Here is a 21,174-nt window from a genome sequence, read left to right on the forward strand (position 1 = left end):
GGCTCAAGTAGGAATTCACACAAGGAGAAAGACAAAAGTTCAAAATCCATATCAAGGAAAAAAAGTTCAAGCTCCCTAGTAAGCGAAGAGAAACGGGATGGAAAGCAAGACTACATTTTTGTTCTACCACGTTGGCAAAGATATTTAAATGATATTTAAAAGATATTAAATAATTTCTAAAAGATTTTAAATGAAATCTAATATTCAGTTTTAGATCAGGACATAGGAAATGGGAACTTTTATCATTAGCTGATAGTAGTGAACACTGATTCAACCTTCCTCAGGGCAAGTTGATAATAAATACCACAAGTCTCGAAGCACATTACACAGTCTCCAGATCAAGTGGCCTCTCCCAGGAAAATATACATTTTATCAAATATTTCCAAACAGTTCAGGGCCCCCACTGAAGCTCCAGTGGACCCTCAAGCCCATATGCAGATGTACATCCACATAATAAATGAAGTTATGTCTACACCAACTGCAAACAGCCAGATGTTTTATCTTCTGGATAGCCATTTAGAATCATCCAAAGGATTGACTTTTATTCTTTTAATTGTTTAGTGTTGAGTTATGTACCAGGGTACATACCTATTCGAGGTTTGAAATTTTGTCCTAGGAACAGCCAAAACCTATGTATGGTCAGACAGAGAATAATAGCCAAACAAATAGAAAAGGTAATAGGAGCAATTTTGCTTTTTCTCCTCAGACTGAGAAGAGGCGGCTTTGGACTATGTTTAATGCAACTTAAAGGTGTATAAGAAATAAGAGCAACTTCTAAATGTGCTATCTTTTTCATCGTTCCAGTAGCCTGGTTGCTATTGTATATATTAAAAAAAAAAAAAAAAACCTAAAAAAGTAATGCTACATATTCCTGTAGATGGCCCATGTCTTCATTCTGCCTTATCTCATCAAACAAGTGGTATTCTTTACAATGGATAAGTGGCTTCTATTCCCACAAAAACATGCCAGCTAATAGTCTGTGTAGAATTTTACTTTTCTGCTAAAAAATGTACATTTAACATTGTTAATCCACCTATCACTGTAATACAACACTAAAGCACAGAACTGAACCCAGACCACTTGATGATAAATAGTATAGAACCCTACGTAAAGCAATATTGACTTCTAAGATCACAAAGAATATATTAGGAATTTCCATTACAAGGGACAGAAACACAAATTGGTTTAAGAAGAGAAAAGGAATTATGGTTCATGAAACTTAAGTTCAAGAGAACTTCAGGTATAGCTAGATCCAGAAATCTATCTTTACTTGTATCTCCTTTCTGTTTCCTGTATTGGCTTCACCCTGAACTTAATGAACTCTGGGCTTACATCCTACCATCCTGCCAGCTTTACACATGTGACAGCTTATAGAGCCTAGGGGCCCTGAGTGGCTCAGTAGGTTGAGTATAGTGGACTCTGCTCAGGTCCCAATCTCAGGCTGGTGAGATCCAGCCCAACCTCAGGCTCTGTCCTCAGCGGGAAGTCTGCTTCTCTCTCTCTGCACCACTCCCCACTTGCATGTGCTTTCTCTCTTTCTCAAATACATAAATCTTAAAATATATATAGCACTAGCAGAAGTCATGGTCTGATGCACAACTGAGAGGCACATGCCTTTTAAAAAAATAATCCCATGGCAAAGGAGATACAGAGCTGTGCTTAGCCCTGGAGCCCAGGGGCCAGATCAGGTCCACCGCAACCACATGAGCTGAGTCCAAGGAAAGTGGCCCTTAAAAGAAAACCAAGGTGCTATTACCAGAAAGAAAGATAAGGAATGTTAGGCAGGCAAAACCAGCTGAAGTCTGCACAGATGGGAAAATGCTTCCTTCATCTTGACACTGCTGATAAAATATTCAAGGCACAGTATGAAAACTCATTGCTGTAGGATGTATAACAAGACTTTTAGACTAAATAACTGACCATGATTAACAGAGTCATTTCATCATTAAGAGTAGAGAGGAGAAAATGGGAGCCTGGAATCAGCTCTCACTGTTCCTCATATGCCACAACAGGGGAAATGCCTAGAGTGAGAAGGACCTTGTCCACTCTGCTCTGTGCTTTGGAAGGCTGACCTTACAGACCACATTGACTTTCTCAACCTCTGGCTTCCAATTTGCCTTGAGCCAAGGGAGCACCTGCAGAAGATTTCAGGGTAGGAGGAAAGAAGGTTGACTATTCCCTAAGCTCCCTCCTTTCAAAATCATAGCGTCTGTCCCACTGCCCTCTCACATCTACAGCTACTCCTATGGCTCTGAGTTCTGGCAAGCATTCCCTCCCCTTGACGTTCAGACTAGACGTGGTAATGGCTTCCTGCTTGTGCTTGCCCTGGGATGTCTATCCATCCCTTACTGGTTTTTCTTAACCCTGCTCACACCTTTGCAAATAGTCTCTTTATTGAACTTTTCTCAGTTACTCCTGCTTGTGTTTACTGTTTATTTTCTTTGTGTGTGTTTGGGGATGGGGGTGCAGTGTGTGAGGGTACCTCATTGATCCCAAGGACCAGTTCTGTAGAGAGATGAATTTAGTCAGTGTCTGGCTACATCTTGTTATTTCAGGGGTGGGGCAAGGAGAAGACATTCATCTCACTTGCCTCCTCACCTACTGATCTACTCACTATTGGGTGGATTTCCTTTAAATGGAGACTAAGCATTTCATTACACTATTATGGGGAAGACACAGCATGCAAATTGCCCTGAGGTAAAATTGTTCCACCATATTAATGACAAGTCAGATTCTCTCTTGAGAGATAGCATTGATGATAGAGGGAGATAGAACAGTGAGGCACAGAATCTGAGAAGGATAAAGAAAATGGTGACAACACAGTGGAGACAGGATTCGGGGGGGGGAAATGACTGTGTGCACCAAAGATAGACTTTTTCAATGTGTAATTTTGAGGGCTAGCTCTAAAGCTAAATGTCTCTATCAGCCTAGAACAAATGGGGTTACCCCTGGTTAGGAGCTGAATTGTGTCTTTCCCAAATTTCATATTTTGAAGTCCTACCCCCAATACCTCAGATTGTGACTCTATTTGGAGATAAGACTTTGAAAGAGGTAATTAAGGTAAAATGAGGTCAGGTAAATGATCCTTAATCCAATACAACTGGTATCCTTATAAGAAGAGGAGATTAGGACAGATGGGCAGACTGTGCAAAAACAGGAAGAAATCTTCCATCCATTAGCCAAAGGGGTAAGCCTAGAACACATCTCTCCCTCATGGACCTTTAGAAGAAACCAATCCTGCCAACACCTTAATCTTGTACTTCTAGTCTCCAAAATTGGATAAACAACAGAAATTTCTCTCAATCTGTAGCACTTCATTACGGCAGCCCTAGCAAACTAATATACCCTTCTCCCAAGGTTCCTGAAGTAAAGACTTCTCTTCTAGGGGAGAATAAAAAGAAAGCATCCTCACAGACTAAGAAAAACATATCATTCCATTGCTTTATCATCATGAAGCTAAAACCTGTATATATAAACCCTGGGGCAAGCCATTTTGTTACCTATCTACTCATCACTATATGCCATCAGATCCATCATTTGGGGCTATAAAATTGTCAGTGCATTTACCTCCCAACCATTTTGGGGAATTAACCTACATTTGGGCTACTGCCCATCCCACCGAATATTCGGACAAAGCTCCATTTCAAAACAAGGACCTGGCATTTTAGGACTTAATATGATCTCTCTTCTCACACAATGATACTGTGCAAGAATGATCAGATGGCACAGTATGGCAATTCAACTGATGTGAACAGTAAAAAAATAAGGTACAATAAGGCTCCTGGATTGTGGAGATCAATTCCCTACCCAGCCCCTAGGTGTTCCTACTCCAACAAAGGTTATTCATAGAGCCTTATCTGAAACTGCAGGGTTTCCTGGAGCCCATATCCTGACCTAACCTAAACCCTTTAATTTGCAGGATTTGCTTACTAAGGATTAGTGGTCTATTCAGTTTGTTGTTGGTCAGCGCCCTATATGAACAGGGAAAGTCTAAACAGCAATGAGAACAAAACAAAGAGCCCCAGGCAATCACGGTTATTGTTTTCTCTTTATAGGAGTAAAGACTACTGAGATACCTCCTGCTTCTATAGCAATTATTAAAAAGTAATAAGTCATGGGAATGTAATATACAGCTTAGGGAACATAGTCAATAATATTGTAATAACTTTGTATGCCCACAAGTGATAACTAGACTTATCATGGGGATCATTTTGTAATGTTTAAAAATATCCAATCACTATGACATACACCTGAAGCTAATAGGATATTGTATACCAGCTATAGTGGAACTTAAAAAAATAAAAAGCAATAGAATTCTCTTTTGAAATTTGTGTTTGGGAACCCATTGCCTTAGAAATAAATGTTAAAGCATCAGATAGGTTTGGGACTGATTAAAAAAACAAACTCGAAGAAAATCAAAACCAAACTGCTTAGGTTTTAGAGACCTCAGTCTCAAAAATAGAATGTCATCTGTGACAGAAACTCTATTAATAGAGTCATTTGTTGTATACTGTCTCTTAGTTTCAAGTTCCAGAGCTGTTCATTTTTATTTAATTTAGTGAGGCTTCATGTTCTTAATGATAGTCTATATGAGTGAGTTTTTCCTTCACATACATATGAATTAGAGTTTTGTCTCATTCTCAAATGTGGTATTTATTACCCCCAATGTCTGGTAATTTTTCATGTGGAATACAACTTGATTCCCAAAAGGGAAAACTGGATTCCATTCACAGAGTCTCCTTGGCTGCAAACTCTGTTGAGGCAGCAGTACCCCACCCAGAGAGACCCACTTCTGGTGCCAGGGTGAAGAACAGGGTTGAGCAGGCCTTTTGCACATGCCTTCTGGGCTCAAGGCAAGCTTCCCTGGCTTACTAGCTGTAGGTACACAGGCAAGTGACAGAACTTGAGTTGGGTTTTCTCAAATGTAAAATGAAGATAATGGCAGTACCTGCCTCATTAGCTTGTTGTGGGCATTGAGTAAGTTAACACAAGTCAAGTACTTCTACTAGTATCTAACTGGTAGAGAGGTGTTGGCCGCCGCTGGCATTAAGGCAGCAGAGAAACAATGCACATCTCTCCTGTTATCCACAGGTCTCCACTGTGACCTGCATGATTAACTGGTCACTACTGCAGGTTGTCTTTTAGAGGCCCTGAGCTGGGCCTGCAAGGGGGTGAGGTGTATGTGACACTAGATTTCTCAGTGGGGTTCATTCTGACGATGCAGGGGTTGCTTAATGACCTTTAAAAAAATCACCTCCAACTTTCTCTGGCTCAAACTGTCATATTTAGTAAAAAGTTAAAACCATTTATTGTGTGTTCAAAAGCTGAATATAGAGACAAGATAACTCATGCAAAATGTGAGTAAAAAGAAGAGATGTCCAAGGAGCTAAATGTAGCACTTGACATCACCTTCAGGTCTGGAATGAAAGGTTTTCTTATATTGTCTCATAGTGGGGAAAATTCCCCTTGATTCTCTCCTGCCTATCAAACTCCATCCATGACGATGGTGGAAAAGAGGGAAATAGTCATGACTTTCCCCTAAATCATTTTCAAATTGACTACCTTGTTGGATATACTTAGTTTCGTGTTGGTAGTGCCTTCCCTAAATACCCCCAGAATTTAATGTAATGTCATCAATCCTAGGGCCCCTGGGTGGCTCAGTGGTTGAGCTTCTGCCTTTGGCTCAGGTTATAATCCCGGGGTCCTGGGATCTAGTTCCGCATCAGGCTCCCAACAGGGAGCTTGCTTCTCCCTCTGCCTATATCTCTACCTCTCTCTGTGTCTCTCATGAATAAATAAAATCTTTAAAAAAAATAATACTATCAACCCTTCAAGGACATACATTATGCAAGCCAGATTTCAGAAGTTTCATTGTACCGTCCTAGCAGTGCATAAAATAGATACAACCGTGTGCACCACAACCAAAAAAACCTGCCCATTGGGTCCAAGAGAAGTCAGGAGTTGGAGTGTCATGGGCAGGGTGACTCTCTCTGGATAATAGTGCCCTCCAGTTGTCCAGAATTTGAACCCAGAAATTGTTAAAGTTACCCTAAAGGGATTCAAAATATCCAAGGAGAGTCCTTTGTGTGTAGGAATCCTCTTTTGAAAACCTCAGAGGAAGCCGGAAAGAAAGCACAAGGTGTCCAATGCAGCACCCTGATTCATCAGATGGCAGGACATGCAAAGGGAGAGGCAGCAGCGATTGGTGGGTGAGGAGTAGGGGAACTTTGGCCAGAGTGTGCGAGATGAGGGAGGAAAACATGAGAGGGGACAGAGAAAGAACTCAGGGATGAGAAGGAAGTCTTTCCTCTTTTGAGGAAAGGAGAGGATTGCCAGAGGAACAGAGGATTGTGAGAAGAAAACTAATCTTTCTAGAGAAAGACTTAACAAAGGAACTGTTATATTGAGAATACCTCCATTCTGCCTTTCTAGAATTAAATGTTTTCTTAGAACTTCTATAAAAGGGAGTCCTTCTGAAACGGAGATTTGATCTACAAGTTCCCAAAATTTGAAACATTCTTGTAGTCACGGGACAATTTTGTTGCTGTTAATCCTTGGTTTTGTTTCTGTTGGTTTTCTTTTTCCCAAAGCCACTTGGGCTATGATTATCTTAATATTTATGTTTTTACTAAATTTGACCTTATATCATTTTTCTTAAAAAACTAAAGAGGGGCGCACTGCTGGCTCAGTTGTTAGAGTGTGTGACTCTTAATCCTGGGCTCCTGAGTTCAAGCTTCAGGTTGGGCATAGAGATTACTTAAAAATAAGTAAACAAATTAAATATTAAAAGAAAGACTTTCATTTAAATAAAAAAGTTTAAAGAGTGTTCTATTGCCAAGAAAAAAAGGCAATGACAAAAATAAATAAAATGGAAACAAATAATGCATTAAATTCTAGCAAGAGAGTTTGAGATTAGCATATGTTAGCATTGTGCTAAAGATATTAGGGGACTAAATGAGATTTGTTCTTTGTAATAAAAAACAATGAAAATTGAAATGGAAAAAAACATTTTCATTTTGTGAGTCAATGTTATTTAATGTCCAAATACCACCCAAAGTCATTTTTTCTTACACCTCTTAAAATTAATGCTATCCATTCCTTTAGAGAGAACTGGGGCTCTGAGCATTTCATTCCTTAATAAGGACTGTGCTCTTGACACAGTATACATTTTCTCATTAAACCAGAAAACAATGTTAACCAGATTTAGTCAACCTGAGCAGCCTCCTAGAGGCTAATCATCTCTGGGGGCCCTGGGGTAAAGGCCTAAGACCAGAGCTGGAAGAGGTGTCACCCCAGAGAAAAGCTGCCAAGGAGTCACTGGGCCCCTGAATGACATCCCATCACTGCATCTACTCCTGCACTATCCAATATAGAAGCCTCCAGATACGTATGGCTACCGAACACTTAAAAATGACAAGTTAAAACGGAGATGTGCTGTCAGCATAAAACACACAGTGGATTTTTTAAGACCATGCCAAGGAAAAAAAAAAAAAAACCATGAAATCTCATTAACAATTTTATATTGGTTCCATGTTGAAATAATATTTTGGATGTATTGAGTTTAATAAGACAATAAAGATAAATTCACTTGTTTCTCTATTTTTTTGATATTTACTTATTTATTTATTTATTTATTTTAGAAAGAGTGAAAGCAAGTGGGAGGAGGAGCAGAGGGAGAGAGAATCTCAAGCAGTCTCCCCACTGAGCACAGAGCCCAATGCAAGGTTCCAGCCTAAGACCCATGAGATGGTGACCTGAACTGAAACCAAGAGGTGGACGCTTAACTGACTGAACCACTCAAGTGCCTCTACTGTTTCTTTTTACTTTTTAAATTATTTGAACCAAATTTAGACTCACAGAAAAGTTACACAGTTGTGTAGAGTTCCCATGTAATCTCCACCTCGCTTCCTCTCAAGCTAACATCCTATATAACGTAGTGTAATTCTCAAAACCAAAAAATTAACATTGATACAGCACTATTAACTACAAATCATACTCACATTTTACCCCTTTTCTCTACTGATTTTGTTTTGTTTTGTTTCCAGGATCCATCCAAGATACTACATAGATTCCACTTGGCATGTTCCAGAGTCCAGGCTTATAACCACTACACTTTCTCAAAGCCACAGCATCAGTTAATTCAAAACCCACAGCTCAAGCTTTACCAACTGTAAACTCTGCTTCAACTTTGCTCTCTTTTTCTATATGACATAGAGTCAGAGAAATGATGTTTATTTAAGCTTCTACACACTGTGCTAAGAATTTAACATACATTGTCTTATTTGATGCTCATAGCGTTCTGCAGATATGAAAAAATGAAGCTCAAGAAGATAGCAACTGGTGGAGGCTGGAATTCACATATTTCACTCTTTCTGTTATATATTCTTCAGTTGGCCCAACTGCAGAAGTGTTTCATTTTTATCAGCTTTTTCACGTTCAATAATTTTTCAAAAGTTGGTACTATACTATAGAGATTACATCCATCAGTGGGTTTTATAATAATTGATGATGACCCTGGTGTGTCTTTTCAGTTACTGAAGGAAGAAAATGGTGTCATTTTAGTACAAAGCACAAAATTAGTTAGGTCCCAAGGGATGACTAGGGAAACCTAGTCATCTTTGTAAGGACTATATAAGGCAACTCTTAATTATCTAGAATGTCTGATTGAGAAACTGAAGCATTTGACCTATTTGTGGTTAGCTGGGATAATTCCTATTACAAGTAGTGCAAATAATTGGCATCCATAGCATAGAAAGTGATACCCAAATGGAGCTTACCTGTGGTCAAATACAGAATCCATTGTGTTCGTCAATACCCACTCCAATGGCTGAAGGATAGAATCTTCTTTAATGAAAAAGTAGAACTGGCCACTGCTTCCCCAGGCTGTGTTGCTTAAGTGGAGAAGGCACGGGTGTGGCCCTTGTGGAACCTACCGATGGCCAAAGCAGAGGCATGCAGTTGTTCCTATTTGTTCATTTGGGTTGCCCAAAGAAAAAACAAAGTAGTGTTAAAAAGAGTTCTGTGTAATTAGAAGTATTTGGGGTGTCGGGGTGGCTCATATTATTAGGTGCTAGCAAGAAAAAAAAATAGGTATTTCTATAGGTTTCCTGCTTTGAATCCCCAATAGTCATTTATACCTCACAACTTCCGACAGTTTCCAAATATCGCCACTAGGGGGTGATGCTGAATCACACTTAACTCGTAAAATTAAAAAATAAAATAAAACCCCCACCAACTAATTCCAATAGGCACGCGTGCAATGCAGTGTAAGAGGAAAGTTGTTTGCTTTTTAACAAGGCCCATAAAGCTAACTCAGCAACTCCCCGTGTTGCCAACAGAAGCAAGCAAATCTCAGCCAGGAGAGACGGATACATCCCTGTTAGGGATTCCTTCCCTTGAATTGTTCTGTTGAAAGAATTTTGTGTTTGCATTGAATGAGGTGACTGCCTGAAAACCTATGCATTTTTTTTTGTCTTGTTTTGCTTTGGCGGATAATGGGAGAGCTTCCACTCAGAGATCCGAGAAGGAAACTGAGATGTCCTTGGCAAATTGCAATATCCCAGTGAAGATCAGAAAGCCACCTGATACGGATATGCATCTACCAGGCTCATCTTGGTTCCATTTCTCTGTTCTCTAACTGCAGACACACTTCATAGTTTTCCTCCTGTGCTTGCCTGACCAGCAGTAAATTTGCAGTGTACAGAGCAAGATAAACTTGCTCTTGAAAGTTCTTGAAACTCAAAACAAAATGCATATCTCCACATGCAAGAAGGGAACAAAACGGTAGCAAAGGCTACTGAGAACAGAGCATGACATGACTCCTGTCCCCCAGGGAATGGTTATGAACCACTTGAAGAGAACACTCAGAACACAGGCCTGCTCCAACTCCTGAGAGCATGCACTTTGGAAGTTCATTGGCAGGTCCATGTCCGGAATTGTGAGAACTGTGTATAGGCTGGACCGTATACGGCAGGGGTGGAGGAAAGCAGCCCACACTGAGCACAAAATGCACATGCTGCCACCACTGACCATTCCTTACCTTATTAGTACTCTCAAGCAAGCTCATTTTCCAGATCTAGAGGGATTACATGGCTCATGGTAACCCCCAAAGTCACACAGCCAATACATGGCAAAGATAAGCTGATGGACTTTGAGACCTGTGTCCTTTCACTTTACCTGCCTATCCCTATTTCAGTGCACCGGTCACTCTTCCAGGTGTGCCACATGCATCCTACCATTTATACCCATGATAGGTGTGACAGGTACTGTTGTTTCCATTTTGAAGATGAGGCGCAGGCTAAGAAGCCCGTCCAGAGTAATGAATGTAACTACTAAGAGATGGAGCACCGATTCAAAACCAGACCAAGGAGCTCCCAAACTCTTGCTGTGAACCAAAGCTCCCCACAGGGCACCCTCACCGCCCCTCTGCAGGAGCTCAGGCATTTGCTGAGTTACAAATCCCGGGGCCAAAGGCCATGACTGCCGAAAGGGAAAAGAAAGGGAATTAAATGCTCTCCCACTGCTGGGCACGAAATCAAGTAAACTTGGTTTAGAGCCTAGGATTTGCCAAGTTTCGTGTTAGTGCTATATCTATGATATCATTTGGTTCTCACAGTAGTCCTTAGAGAAAGGAACAATTATCCTCATGTTTAGGTGGGAGGATGGGAAAACCTGTGCTAGAAAGGTTACTTAACCTACCCAAGGACAGCCAATTAATAAATACCAGAGGCAAGTCTAAAATGTAACATCTGTTTAACTTGGAGGCATTTCCATGAAATATTGTTGAAAATGAAAAGCCAAACCCAAAAGAGTGCATGCAATGAACATATGTGATGAATTATATCATTTGGGGGGTAGAAAATAGAAGGATATACTCCTTAAACTGTTCCTCTAGGTTATAAGAGAAAGTATGGTAAGAATGTAAAAAGTACAGACATCACATACTCGGGCATCTATGAAAATTATGCATGTGTTTAATAAGCATATGCATATGTATGTGTAGTTAAATTTTTTAAAGATTTATTTATTTATTCATGAGAAAGACAAAGGCAGAGACATAGGCAGAGGGAGAAACAGGCTCCCCTGCAAGGAGTCTAATGTGGGACTCGATCTCAGGACCCTGGGATCATGACGTGAGCCAAAAGCAGATGCTCAACCAACAAGCCGCCCAGGCACCCCAATAGTTAAGAAATTCATACAAAAGTTACAATAAATAAAAATAAAATATTTTAATATTTGACAAAAGTTAATAGCCATTTCTGAGAAGTTATTAGTATACTTTACTGTTATGGATGTGTTTTTCTAATCCTGGATTATTAACAGAAATCAAAAATAAGCATTATATTTAAGATTAAAATTCTGGGTACATTCAAAGTAAAGTCAGGAACAAGACTAGGAATTCTCTATCATTCTCTGGTTACTCAACATGATTCTAGAAGTTCTGGTTAATGCAATAAGGCAAGAAAAGGAATTAAGGAGACCCTTGAAAAGGAAGACACAAAATTACACATGCAAATAATCAAATTGTATAAGAAAAATAAACCTACATATATCAACGCAAATGAATTTTTTTAACTGAAAAAAATTAACATTGGTCCATTTTAATTCCTCTACTCCCCACCACCTACTATTTCTACCCATTCACGGCTTGATACTATTATATTTCTCTAAGCCCTAAAGTTACCATCTTCTTCCTTTCCCTACTCATAATTAAAGCTCACTTTCCCCCTTGGTAGAAGAAAAAAGACATTTGCCCCAAACTAAGTCACACTGAAATATGAATAATCACTAAAACTCCCATATTATCCCAAACATATTTCTTTATACATATTTTTTAGTTATTAATATACCTTATTTTTTAGGGTAAGTTCAAAACTCACAGCAGAATTGACTGGAAAGTACAGAAAGTTTTGGGATCCCTGGGTGGCGCAGCAGTTTGGCGCCTGCCTTTGGCCCAGGGCGCGATCCTGGAGACCCGGGATCGAGTCCCACATCGGGCTCCCGGTGCATGGAGCCTGCTTCTCCCTCTGCCTGTGTCTCTGCCTCTCTCTCTCTCTGTGACTATCATAAATAAATAAAAATTAAAAAAAAAAACTTAAAAAAAAAAAAAAGTACAGAAAGTTTTCATAGACCCCAGGTCCCCAAAAGTGCACAACCTCCCCTACCACCAAAATCTCACACCAGAGTGATACACTTGTTACAAAATTGATGAACCTACATTGACTCATCATTATTACCTAAAGTTCATAGTTTATTTTAGGATTCAATCTTGGTGCTGTACTTTCTATGCATTTTAATAAATATTTAGTGACATGTATCCATCATCATAGCATCATAGAATAGTTTCAATGCCCTATAAATCCTCCGTGTTATACCTATTCATTGCTCCCTCTCTTACCCTGGCCACTAGTAATCTTTTTCCTGTTTCCATAGTTTTCCCTTGTATTATTCATTTAAGTCTCCTTCATGTCTTTTCATGGCTTGATGATTCATTTCTTTTTAACACTGAATAATATTCTATTATTTGGTTGTACCAGTTTATACATTCACCTACTGAATGACATCTTGGTTGCTTTTTTGTTTGGTGAGTATAAATAAAGCTGCTATAAATAACTATATGCAGGTTTTAGTGTGGACATAAATTTTCAATTCATTTGGGTAAATACTAAGGAGCCCAATTGCTGGTTTATATGGTAAGAGTACGTTTAGTTTTATAAGAAAATGTCAAACTGTCTTCTAAAGTGACTATATCATTCTGCATTCCCATCAGCAATGAGTGAGAGTTGCTCCACATCTTTGTCAGCATTTAGTGTTGTTAGTGTTCCGGATTTTGGCCATTCTAATAGATTTGTAGTAGTATCTTATTGTTGTCCCAATTTGCAATTTCCTGATGACCCATGATGTGGAGCATCTTTTCATATGTTTATTTGCCATCTGTATATTTTCCTTGGAAAGGTCTCTGTCCAGGTCTTTGTCCATTTTTTTAAATCATGTTGTTTTCTTATTGAGTTTTAAGAATTCTTTGCATATTTTAGATAATGGTTCTTTATCAGATGTGTCTTTTGCAAATATTCTTTCCCAGTTTGTGGCCTCCCTTCTCATTCCTTTGACATTGTCTTTCACAGAACATTTTAAATTTTAATGAAACCTATCTTATCAATTATTTCTTTCATAGATCTTGCCTTTGATGTATATCTAAAAAGTTATTGCCACACCCAAGATCACGTAGGTTTTTCTCCTATGTTATCTTTTGGGAGTTTCATGGTTTTAGGTTTAACATTTAGGTCTGTTTTCCTTTTTGAGTTAATTTTTGTGAAGAGTTTAAGGTCTGTATCTAGGTTTACTTTTTTTTTTTCCCATATGAATGCCCAGTTGTTTCAACATAATTTGTACTAGAAATTACCTTTGCTCCATTGTATTGCCTTTGCTCCTTGCCAAAACCAGTTGACTATATTAATGTGGGTTTATTTCTGGGCTCTCCATTTTATTTTCTTGATCTGTTTGTTTATTCTTTCAGCAATATCACACTGTCTTGATTATTGCAGCTTTATTGTCTGCAATAAGTCTTAAAATCAGGTATTGTCAATCTTCCAACTCTATTCTTCTCCTTCAATATTGAGTTGGCTATTTTATATCTTTTAGCTCTCCATACAAACTCTAGAAGCAATTTGTCCATATTCACAAAATAACTTTTTAAGTTATTAATTGGGATATCATTGAATCTATGGATCAATTTAGAAAGAACTGGTATCTTGACAATATCGTGTCTATCAATGAAAATGGAATATCTCTTCATTTATTTACTACTTCTTTGATTTTGTTCATAAGAACCTTGTAGTTTTTCTCACATAGATCTTTTAATTTTTTTTAAGATTTTATTTATTCATGAAAGACATGGAGAGAGAAAGGCAGAGACGTAGGCAGAGGGAGAAGCAGGCTCCAGGCAAGTAGCCTGATGTGAGACTGGATCCTGAGACCGCAGATCACGCCCTGAGCCAGGGACAGGTGCTCAATTGCTGAGCCACCCAGAGATCCCTCTCACATAGATCTTAAACATATTTTATTAGATTTATACCATATACCTAAGTATTTCATTTTAAAAGGTGTTCATGTAAATGGTAATGTGTTCCTTTGTATTATGAACTTCTCCAATGATTTTCACTTCTCTTCTCCTCCTTTTTTTCCTCCCTGTGCCAACAGGATGAGAAGATTTTTCTCCAAGACTCACTGTGAGACTTGGTTGATCTCCTGGAGGTAAAACTCATAAAATTGTAGGGGACCCTCCCCACCCATGACAGGGTCTCCTTGGAGTTTTTAATTCTCACAATTGTCCACACCAAGCCTCCACCAATACATCAATTATAGTTCAGGTTTTCCCACCCTAGCACTGGTTCCCACAGAGGTTTCTGGTCAGGTGTTTCTGCTCTGGTTAGTCATGATTATCTGTATCTGCCTGCCTTACAATTTTAGGCACAGCAGTTGACCTTCTAACCTCAACGCTTTGACGGATATAAGAAAAGCTTTTGGTTTTGCTAGTTTGTTGCACTCTTGCTTGCTATTATGATGGAATGGCAACTTCTATGTTCCTTATATGCTGGACTAGAAACTGGATTTTTTTTATTTTTTAAAGAAAAATGCTTGATAAACTACATGAGGCACTAATTAATAGAATTCTAGTCAACGAGACAAAATAAATGTTAAAACATACAGATAAATGTCAATTTGGACATCATTGTATTGGTCAGTGTTCTCCAGAGAAAAAGAACCAACAGGATGTGTGTGTGTGTGTGTGTGTGTGTGTGTATAACATATGTACGTATATATATTATATGGAACTCGCTCATGCAACTATAAATGTTGACAAGCCCCAAGATCCACAGTCAATAAGCTGGAGACATGGGAAAACCAATGGTGTAGCTCTAGCCCAAGTCCAAAGACCTGAGAACCAGGAGGGCTGACAACGTAATTCTTGTCTGAAGGCCAGTTGGCTCTACACTCAAGAAGAGCTGATGTTTCAGTTCGAGTCTGAAGACAAGAAGAAATAGATGTCCTAGTTCAAAAGCAGGCAGGCAGGAGGAATTCTCTCTTACTCAGAAGAAGGTCAGCCCTTTTGTTCTATTCAAGTCATCTGACTGAATGAGTCTCACATAAGGGAGGGCAATCTGCTTTACCTAGTTTAACAATTTAGATGTTAATTCATTCAAAACACCTTCACAGACACACTCAGAATAATATTTGTCCAAATAGCCATACCCTAGTAAAGTTGGTCCAGTAGACACATAAAATTAACCATCACAACCACATAGAAATAGGAAGAATTGTCCTTGCTAAGAATCTAGCTTCAGAATAGCTCTACATTGTTCCTGTTTTCATAGCATCTGCCCTTCCTATACCTCTGAATCTGTAGATTATTTAAAAGATTCAGGTAGCTTTTTAAAGTTGGTTCTAGGACAGCAGCAGTAAGGTACTCTCATCTCCAGAAATAGGAGAGGGGGTTAATAACATTGCCTACTATGGAAGTGAATCATTCCTCTGCAGAAACATATCGGTGAAATAAGATCCAAAAAGTAAGGACTACATGGAAGACTAACATGTTAAGGGTGATAAGAAATGCATGTATTCATGCACATACACAAACTTATATGTGTGTGCTACACATAATACAAATAATTACAAATAGTAAAGACCAAATGCAGCAAAAGAAAATTTAAAAATTAAAATCAGGTTCTAACTCTTTAGAAAGAAGGAACAAATATATTCCCCACATTAGAAATGAGAAAATTAGATGGCCCCAGACTCCTGTGCCAATGAAGATACACCTCCAAAGTTCTGAAGCAAAATTATTCTCAACTCACATATCCTTAATCAAATGTGAGGGCAAAATAAAAATATTTTCAGACTTGCAAGAGATCGGATTTTTGCGTTTCATGCACCTTTTCTTAAGAATTTACTTAACGATAGACGCACCTTGGTGGCTCAGCCAGTTGAGCATCCGACTCTTGATTTTGGTTCAGGTCATGATCTCAGGGTTGTGAGACAAAAAATAAGTTTGTTTTTTTTAAATAATTTACTTGAGGATATAACTTAAGAGAGCAAAAGTATGTCTTCAATTTCCTCAGAGGCAAAATGAGGGGCAAAGATAGGACTTTGGTGTTGAAACTACTCACTACAGAGCACAATGTTCTAAGGGTGACCAGGGCACAGATCCCAACTCCTTCCCCTACCTCAGTGAGATAAGCTTCACTTATAATTGCTTTTAGTGGGTTTTTATGGAAGGCTTTATTGAAGAAAGAGTTCTACAGCTTTGAATCATTTGGAATCTCCTCAATTAGACAATCTCCGAAGTCCCCCAGGCTCCAACACTTCAGTTTTATGAACACAGGTTTGATCGAATAACTCCATTTGTTGAAATGTACAGTGCCAGAGCTCACTTTCTGCAAACTAAATCATCAAAAATGAAAAGCCTGTCAGAGGTGGGCCATAATTTCTCTCACCCTGCTTAAATCTTTCTCTATACTGTCTACTTTTAAGAGCAGAAATCCTGAGGAAGACAATTTGATGTTGTGGAAAAAAGTAAGCTAGGAATCAGGAAATCTGGCTTCTAAATCTAATTGCCTTACTTTAAGCAAGATGGTTAAACCCTGTGGGCCTTCAATCCTTTACTAGCATGAATAGAAAGTTTAAGAACAGGTTTTTAGCTAAAAAAAAAAAAAAGCAAAACAAGGTGCCATTCAGAGCACCTTGCTATGATTCTAAGTCCAATGTTGAAAAAATATATAACATTTTAGATAGCAATATTTATTTCACTACACTGAAGACAAGGAAAAAAAAATTCAGGCCCTCCAAAAATTTGTTGGCTTGCCCACAGGTTTACCAGCTTTTATCTTTATGAATAAGATAATCATGAAATAACTGAAGTCAGTAGAACATTAAAAATGAAATAGTTCAAACTATGAATACTTTTTTTTTTTGAATACCTTTTTTTGTTTTGTTTTTGTCACTTCATTGGTCAAAGCACATTTCTTAAGCTCAGGGGTCAGCGCTGATTTCTAGACCTTTCCTAAAGAGCTTGGAAAATTCCTTATGATGGAAAGTCATACATTTTATAATGTAAAAATCATACAGGAATTTTACATAGGTCATCAGAATATTTTGCAATCAAATAGCTGGAATGATTCTCTAGGGGTTACCAGGCCTCTTCAGTGTCTGAGACTTGGGCAGATGTGAACTCACATGACCAGCATTCCAAAAGGATATAAACTCCACGCTGTATCTTGGTAGGCTGTTCCAAGATTAATGATGGCCCCATTTCATGAATTCCTTCAGATTGCTCAACCATGTGATCAACAATTTTAACCCAATTCTTCCTATTTTAATGTCCAAAAATATTTAAGGTCCATGCCCTCTGCATTACAACTTCTCTATCTCTGAGGAATAATATTAAGGCTCCAAGTTAAGCAATCTCAAATTCTGCAAGTTATTTTGTCATTCTTCCCTCATCCCCAACAATTTTCTAGTTCATAACAGACAAAATAGTTGACAATACAACCATATTAGATTAACTAAAAAGAGGAAGAGAAAAAGGAAGAGCTATCCAGAAAAGACAAAAATATAGTTGTCATGCAGCCCTGAGAATATAGTAAACACAGCTAAGCTAATATAGCTTCCTCCTGTGGTTCCCAGACTCTTGAGTTTCACAAAGTAAATTTTCAAAAATAAATCCATGGAGGACTTTATCTTTTTACTTTGCCAAGTAATGACATTAAGTCAATAAAATTTTAAAACAACAAAGATCCTAGTGTAAACTACCATGACAAAGTCATACAAAAAAAAATATGTTGGATACTACAATGTTAGGAAGAATACATTCTCAAAATAATGACAGTTCTTTAAATGGAATTGAAAGTATACTACATCAATTGTGTTTTTCTCATCTCCCTACAGACAAGTGAAACTTTGTCAAAGAAAAACATTCTTCCTTGTAGGTCTGGCATCTGAAAACCACTAGATGACTCTATTGAGAGCATGAAATTGAACAGAAGAGCCCAAGATGCTGCAAGCACAGGGTGGTTTCATAGTGCTACGTAGGAAGTACCCTGGTATGTGTATCTGCAGAGTCTTCTTAGTTTGAACCCCCATTAGCAAGTAATTGTTTCTTCCAAATAAGCAAACTTCATCATGCTTTGAGTACATTCAACCCATTCTCATATATGAATTTATGTATTAGTGCTAATAGGCTTTTTTGTGGATTCTTTAGGTTTTTCTGTATATATGATCATGTCATATACAAATGAGAAGGTTTTGTTTCTTCCTTCCCAATCTGGGTGCTTTTATTTCCCTTTCTTGCTTAATTTCCCTGACTAAAACCTCTAGAAGAATGTTAATTAGAAGTGTCAAGAAAAGACTTCCTTGTCTTGTTCCTGTTCTGAAGAGAAAAGTCTTTCACTATTAAGTATTCTTCACTATTAAGTATCATGTTGGCTAGGATTTTTCATAGATCACATTGAGTAGGTTCTCTTTTGATACTACTTTGTTGGATGTTTGTATTTTTAAAGAACATTAGATTTTTGTCAAAAGCCTCTTCTGCATCTACTGAGACCATCTTTCATTCCATTAATATGGTGCATTACATTGATAGATTTTTGTATATTGAACCAATTTTGCATTCTTGGGACAAATTCCACTTAGTTCTGGTGTATAATCTTTCTTATATGCTGGTGGATTCTGTTTGCCAATATTTTGTTGAGGAATTTTGTATCTATTTTAGGAGATATTATCTGTAGTCTTTTCTTGTGATATCTTTGTCTGGTTTTGGTATTAGGGTAATATTACATCATAAAATGAGTTAAGAAGTGTTCTTTAGGAAGATACTGAAGTAAGAAACAATGGTCAGAAGTAACAAAGATCTCAAGATAGAAAAATAGAGAAGTTGTGCCTTATTAAATAACTAACAGAAGGAATTTTGTAGACTATACTACAAAAAGATATATTTTCAGAAAACAAGAATTTTATACAAAAGATGAAACTTATAAGTTTCATCTTATAAGTTGAAATATAAGATGAAAACTGGACATAAGAAAATATAAGATGAAAACTTGACATAAGAAAATAACTGTTGTAGGGATCCCAGGGTGGCACAACGGTTTAGTGCCTGCCTTCGGCCCAGGGCGCGATCCTGGAGACCCGGGATCGAATCCCACATCAGGCTCCTGGTGCATGGAGCCTGCTTCTCCCTCAGCCTGTGTCTCTGCCTCTCTCTCTCTATCATAAATAAATAAAAATTAAAAAAAAAGAAAAGAAAATAACTGTTGTAGCACAGAAAATGAGCAGCATGACCTGATGGCTAATTCCTAATGGGGAAAAGTTGAAGTTTAATATTAAAACCCTACTGTAAACTATTCATTACTTATCAAATATAATTATGCTCAAGTTAACTATATAGGAAAAAAATATAAAGTTTTCATTCTATAGTCATGGTTCAGTTGTTTTCAATCAGTCTTTGCCCCGCTACCATCACCATCACACACACGTCTTTTCTCTTTTTCTTTTTAGTAATAGAAAGATTTATCTGTGCACATAGTTACACAACTAAAGCTTACCTTTCTCAGCCATCCTTGCACATAGGCATGGAATGTAACTAGATTCTGGCCAACAGGAAGTGAGGAAAGGTGATGTGCAACTTACAAGTCATACCTTAAAAAGATAAATAACAATATTCTCTTCTCTCTTCCCTAATTCCTACTTATTGGAACGTAGAAGTCATGGTGGAAGTTACAGTAGCCATTACAGACCACAAGATGGAAGCCAGGTGTTCAGCATGGCAGGGAAAGAGGGATCCCAGATCCCCAAAATCATTGAATCTTTTCACTCAGACCATTAAGTAAGAGAGAAATGTTTCTATCTTGTTCCATTACTATTTTGGCCTTTAGTATAGCAGCCAAATTGGTATCCTAATACAACCCTTGCCTAAAATTCCAAGATAAAAAAAAAAAAAAAAACTTTGAGAATTGTTGAAAGTTAATATCTTTATCTAGCAGCCTGCATGTTTCAATTATGGTCATGATTTTGGTATTGCAAAAAAAAAGAGAGAGAGCAAAAGACTAGATAAATAATACATCCTTTATAGAACACGCTTTTATAAAGCTTTCCCTCCAACACCCCCATCCTGGCCATTTAGTTCTCTTTTCACTCTTTCTCGAACACACTTCAGTCAAATCTTTTCTCCCCACTCTTCCACCAAAACTGCTTTTACCAGATCAACAATAACTTCCATGTAATGAAATTCTATGGTTAATTCTCAGCCCTCATTGTACTCAACCTGTCAGCATCTGATGCATCTGTGTATTTTCTCCTCTTTGAAACATTCCACTTAGTTTACATAATAGCTAACTCTCCTGGCTTTTCTCCATCTGACAAGCTGCTCTTTCTCAGTGTCTTCTTCATCTACCCTACCATGTGTTGCTAGTTTGCCTCAGTCACTGCAAATATCTTTCCTATCTACATTCATTCCTTGGTGATCTTATCCAGTCTCATGTTTTAAATATCAATAGATACTGCAACTTCAAAACTTTACTTCCAGACTGCTAGTATATAAGCCTTATGAGGGTAGGAATCCTTCTCTACTTCTTTCCTGCCGCATCAACAGAGCCTAGAACTGGAACTACCATGTATCAGTACAGTAGATAAATATTGTTTAATGAATAAACAAATAACTGGAAGGTGCTTTGCTTTATGAATAATCATTTTAAAGTACTTTACTATTTACTTTCCCCTTGAAAGTATTAGTAGAGGGCAAGGAAAACCATATCCTTGCTCAGCATGCCAAGCATATGCAGGATAAATTTCAGCTATGAATTTCTGGTGGCATAGCCAGGCTGTGCTTCACTCTCACTATTCTTGGCCAGCTATGCAGAGGCTGTGATGACAGTGTCCTCACTTGGTTTTAAGAATTTATAGAACTGCAGAATATGGAATGATATGCCAAAGTCAATAGCAGGCTTAAAGAAAATGAATGCTTATTAGTATTCAGCTCTTCATGTCTGTGAATTCTAATCCCCAGTACAAGCTCTGTTAGGGTCATAAACAATGTTCAAACACCAGCACTCTCAAAGGGTGTTTACAGGGTCTTCTTTAGCTTCTGGATATATTTAACAACTGATTACACTCAGTGGAATA

At 38.0% G+C, this 21,174-nt stretch overlaps 1 protein-coding gene across 1 annotated transcript in view; it reads right to left on the reverse strand.

The window, feature by feature from the left end:
- Positions 1-21,174, reverse strand: part of ICOS (inducible T cell costimulator) — a 78,213-nt gene that overhangs the window by 35,396 nt on the left and 21,643 nt on the right. Inside the window, exon 4 of the mRNA XM_072741265.1 lies at positions 8,778-8,964. The gene's annotated coding sequence lies outside the window, so the exon portion shown is untranslated. The remainder of the gene's footprint in view (positions 1-8,777; positions 8,965-21,174) is intronic.

Source organism: Vulpes vulpes, chromosome 16 (assembly GCF_048418805.1).
Source record: "Vulpes vulpes isolate BD-2025 chromosome 16, VulVul3, whole genome shotgun sequence".
NCBI classification, from domain to species: domain Eukaryota; kingdom Metazoa; phylum Chordata; class Mammalia; order Carnivora; family Canidae; genus Vulpes; species Vulpes vulpes.